The following is a 6,158-nucleotide window of genomic DNA, read 5'->3' on the forward strand; positions in this document are numbered from 1 at the left end:
TATAGTAGTGACAGAGAAAGAGAAATTTCGGTTATCCCCACGTGGTGAGTTATAATACATATAATAAATTTAAAAAAGGAAAATACACACACTTTACATAGTTTTAATATATCTTTTAATATATTCTAGACATGCTAGAACACCTACCAAAGACAATTAATGAAGAGGCAATATTAGTTACCCTCGATGTTATCAATCTTTACACCAACATCACACATGATTATGGAATAAAAGCAATTAAATTCTGGTTAGAAAAGTACTCCGAAGTACTCCCGGAACACATAAATCAGATCTTTATTATTGAATCTTTAAAATTTATAATTCAGAACAATTATTTTCTATTTGATGACACATATTATCGACATAGGGCGGAATTGCGATGGGAACGAAAGTAGCCCCTGTTCTTGTGAACCTAATTATGGGTTATCTTCAATTCACCATATATGAAGTATCACTTCAGAAATATGGTTACCCATTTTACCTTTAAATAAGAAAAAACTGGAAAAGATATCTGGATGACTGTTTTATCATTTGGAAGGAGAACATCAGCTACTTATGTTTCTATGTTATCTGATGCTTTAGAGCCATCAATTTCTAAATTGCATCCAGCAGTGTCGAAAAACAGTGTTATTTTTCAACAGGACAACGCTCCATGTCATACAGCAAAGAATATTCATAAATGGTTTAAGACACAGGGTATTGTTCCCATGGACTGGCCAGCTCAAAGTCCCGATCTAAATCGGATCGAACACCTATAGGGAACTCTTGGTGAAGCTATCAGAAACACAACAATTAAAAATAAAGAGTATTTGTGCCAAAATTTGAGAAAGGCATGGAGTAAAATTGCGCTTGGACCCTGCAAGAAAATAGTTGATTCAATGCCTAACCGTATAAAAGTGGTAAAGGAGGGTCAACTAGATATTAAAATTGATGTATATTGTGAAATATATTAAAATCTACCATGTGCACAAGTTTCATTAGCATTGATATAGCAGAACCCCAAAACATATATATATATATATACATTTATATGAGAGAGACGGAGAGAAAGAGAGAGGAATAAATAGACATACACACATACGCACAGACATACACGCACTCATATATTGATAGATTGACATATTTATCTGTAGGGCGACGGACAGATAAAGAAACGGGTAGGTAGGTTGGTAGGTATGTATGTATGTATGTATGTATGTAGGTAGGTAGGTAGGTAGGTAGGTAGGTAAAACGGATAACCTGCTAATTAACCCACAGAATACTGAGCTAAATAATCTCTATTAATGGATGTTGAATGCTATTGGCGTACTGGCATAATGGAAATAGCTATAAATTAAAACAAACACTTACACACTCGCACAGTCTACCACACGCTTATACAACCCAGCATGCACATAAACCTCATACAGGAACTCATATGTATACAAACATAATTATTTCTATGAATTCTACATTCACCATTAATAGGCATAATTCAAATCAAAGATGTATAAATGGATACGATTTAAAGCTGATGCACGGATTTGAGTTCATCGTCCAATTTCTGTCGTTTATACTTTGATATAAAATTAAATATAACGTTATAATACTGTAATTATCTGGATATAGCAAATGCTCTCTCAAGCCACCAACCTACATACACACAGAGATACATACTAACATATGAATACACATAAACTCTAAATGAATCGATGCGATTATATAAAACCTACAGTATGTAACCTCTATTTGATTTGTAAGAAATAGCAACCTTTAACGTATTTAGAAAAGAAGAACATATGGAGTTTATGGTTCTAGATATATTAGATGCGATGGTCATGGCAAGAACTCGTTCGGTTGATAAGTTTCTTCAATCAGGATCAAAACAGCAGCAATTAGGTACAAGCTTACATTGACTAAACCTCTCATTTGTAGTGATTAAAGCTCCTAGAAATAGCAGCTAAATTTCCTTGATGTGCACTCTTCACTAAACCAGAAGACAAAAAGATTAGGTTGCCTGGGATGGAATGTTTTTGATCATAAGGCTGCTTATTATTGATTTCTGTAAAGGTCTTTTTCTTACAATAACAATTGAAGCCGATTCCGAAATACAGCGAACCACCCGATATCATCTAAACAAAATATTAATTTTTGTAGACTACGTATGTCGATTATATATTTTAGGTGACAGTACATGAGATGTAGAGACTATCATGCGTTTTTTGTTGCTTTTACGTCTCAGTTGACAGGAATTAAGCGTAGTCTAGAATTGAAATTATGTCTTTGTGGAGTGATATATGAAAGAATATTTTGTTTTTAAGGATTGTTGTTTAGTTTCAAGGCGTAAAATCCACCAGAGAAATGGATGAACGACACACTTCACGTGCATCAACATGAGGGTATTTAATCGCTGGTTACATATCTACTACTCAGATACGAGTAACGCCGAGAAAGATGATGTTTGAGCTTGAGTTCTATGTAGGACAATCTTGCTCCTGATACTTTCGAGGTTGATAAAAGAAGTACCAGATGTGTACTGAAGACTCCCAATAGATTCAAGAAGAAAAAAGAGAAGGAAAATATATTTAGAGTTGTTGATGATGTTTCTTTTGTTAGTTAGTCCTCGGTCGTGCCTGATTCACAAACCTTAAATGAAAAGCATTCGAACGAAAACTTGCCTTCTTTTATTGAAACTCAGAATATGTAGGAGGACTATGTTAGCTTATCAGTGTGTATATGTTTTTATAAAGGACAGTAGGAATAAATTTAAGGAAAATTTCGTTGCTATTTCTAGCACGTCAAGAGATCTGCTCTAGGCTTCGTCCTTGGATGTTTTGAAGTTGATGGATCATGTGTTCGAGCAGTAAATATACATTGGTTTGGTTTCATTTATATTCATTTAATAAGCAAATACATTAATGGAAACAGTTGATATGATACGATATAGTATGACATTAAAAACTATTTTGTTAAATACACACATTTATCGAATATATAATTATAAATATATACGTGCATAAAGTGAGCTAACATGTGCATATATATGTATATCTATATATATATATATATATATATATATATATATATATATTCCGATATCTATTTCAATATCTATGCAACAATGTATATATGTAGGTATGTTAATTTGCAATATCTATATGCATGATGCGTGTATAAATATTGATATTGACAGTGATGCCGTTGCTTAAATATGTATTTATATGCGATATATATGCCTTCTTCAATACATGTGTGCAAGTATATATATATAGATAGATATATATATCTGTGAACATTTATATATACATATATATATACATACATACATACATACATACATATATATATAAATCTATCCATACACACACAAACACACATATATGTACGTATAAAATATAATCTTTACTGTGTTGAAATTAACTTCACACCCTCACGGCGTATATTTATGCTTTTATTTTTTATATTTAAAAATTCATTTGTGCTGTGTAGTTTGTTGTTTATTTTGTTTGATTATTTTATTTCATTTTCATCAAGCTCATTTTATCAATTTACGTATCAAATAATTTATGAGGCGGCAACACAGCGAGATTACAAGACGTCAGCAAAAACACCGAATGAATTTTCAGTCCTGTAGAAACAGATATTTAGTGTCTGCAAATATGAGGAATTCTAAAGATATTGTTTTAAATATTTTTCTATGTGTTAAATTGAAAATCAATATATATTATTATTACATAAGACATTTCTGTATCTCTCTCGTTTTCTTCCTGTCTATTCCTCAGACACTATCTATCTATGTCAATCACTGGCAACTGGTTCTCCGTATCCGTCGTCTTCTTCTGAACATGGAATCAATCTCTCTTACTTTCTCATACCCTGGTCTTTCCCTCTCCCTCTGTCTGTCCGTTCGTCTGTCTTCCCCTCTCTCTTTTTCTCTCTTTCTATTTCTCTGTCCCTATCCCTTTATCTCTACTCTTTTCACATGCACTTGCTCACACACCGCTGTAACAAATTCAGTGTTGATGTCATTTCCATTCATCGGTGACACGAGAATGGATTTAACTGATTTATTTTTGTCTGTTTAGAAAACCATAGTTGTGCATGCAGATACACCAAATCTTCATGAAAGTGATGTTGTTCGTGTAGAATTATACCTTTAAGAAGAAATGTTGCAGAATTCAGAACTAACTTCTGCATGAAATTATTATTGTTGTTGTTGTTGTTGGCACTCCGTCGCTTACGACGTCGAGGGTTCTAGTTGATCCGATCAACGGAACAGCGTGCTCGTGAAATTAACGTGCAAGTGGCTGAGCACTCCACAGACACGTGTACCCTTAACGTATTTCTAGCGGTTCGACAAAAAAGAGACCAATAGAATTAGTAGTAGAATTTAGAAAAACATAAATGGGGTCGATTTGTTCGTCTACACCGCGATGTCTGAGCATGACTGCAGTCCAATGACTGAAAGAAATAAAGGATAATATATTCTTCTGAGTTTTCTCCGTCCAACCCTGAAATTCACAAACAAGTCAAATATAAAGTAATTATCGTTTCTAGACATAGCTATTAATAAAAATAATCCTTTCTACTATTGGCACAAGGCCTCAAATTGGAGTGGGAGAGGGTTTATCGATTAGATCGGTCCCAGTACGCAATTGGTACTTGATTTATCGAACCCGAAAGAATGAAAGGCAAAAGTCGACCTCGATGGAATTTGAACTCAGAACGTTGCAGCAGATGAAATACCGCAAAGAATTTCGCCCGGCGTGCTAACGTTTCTTATTTCTTTATTGCCAAACAAGAGGCTAAACATAGAGGGGACAAACAAAGACAGACAAAGGGATTAAATCGATTACATCGACCCCAGTGCGTAACTGGTACTTAATTTATCGACCCCGAAAGAATGAAGGGCAAAGTCGACCTGGGACGGGATTTAAAATCAGAACATAACGGCAGACGAAATACCGCAAAGAATTTCGCCGGCGTGCTAACGATTCTGTCAGCTCGCTGCCTTCATCTAGACGATTAGGTCGACCCCAGTACGCAAGTAGTACTTAATTTATCGACCCCGAAATATTGAAAGCCAAAGTAGACCTCGACAGAATTTGAACTCAGAGCGTAGGGACAGACGAAATATCGCTAAGCATTTCTCCTGGCGTGCTAAAGATTATGCCAGCTCACCACCTTCATCTATAATAAAAATAATGCCAACACTATCATGAATATATGTGCGTGTACTTGTGGGCGTATTTCTGTCACTACACGCGTGTGTGTGTGAGTGTGTGCGCGATGATTTTAAAAATAAGTGGAGGAAACGCAGAGAAAAAACGCACATAAAATTCTAAAAATAAATACAGTATCCTTCGGTAATTTTGTGATATATCTTCGGTCAGTTATTATTATTTGTGTTCCTTGTTGACAAGAAAAACCTGTGCAATAATTGGCTTGCTTGTCATGTTTTTCTACCTATATGTCACGATTTCTTTATTTTATGGGTAAAGGTAAATATAACGAACGCTCTGCCCAACAATAAATAAGGCATAGTCTCCTGGTATATCTACCTAATGACGAGGTTGACTTTCTTAGAAATCCTTCATTACCACAGCTGCAGATTAAAGCTCTATATCTGATCAAAAATACAAGAGATATGAAAAAGATAACATACGTTTTAATGTACTGTATTTCTTGCATACAATATTATCACTAATATATCTGGCCATATAGCAACACATTTCTTAGTAACGTTGAGAATATGCATGAAACAACTCTCCGCTGAAATCATAATATGTCATCCAATGACGGTTTATATGTTTATATATATATATAAAACATACATCTACACAGTACGTATTATGAGTTCTTACACTGATGTATCTAAGTATGTTGAAAGATATTTTCAGTGTTTAATCAAGGGATAGAACATTAATTTCGGCTCCCTATTAAGGAACATTTTTCGTGAAGCTTAATCTTTCTGAGTAAATCAGGGAAGATGGGAAAGTAGCTTCATTAACGTAGGAACACTAATTGCAAGTGAGTGACACAAAGCACACACACATACTCGTGCACACGTGCACTCACGTAAACATACGTGTAAGCACGCGTACATATTTATAAATTCTGATTAATGCAGGCGTAGATATATATTTGTGCTTAAATTCATATATATATATATATATATA

This window comes from Octopus bimaculoides, chromosome 8, assembly GCF_001194135.2.
Source record: "Octopus bimaculoides isolate UCB-OBI-ISO-001 chromosome 8, ASM119413v2, whole genome shotgun sequence".
In the NCBI taxonomy this organism is placed as follows: domain Eukaryota; kingdom Metazoa; phylum Mollusca; class Cephalopoda; order Octopoda; family Octopodidae; genus Octopus; species Octopus bimaculoides.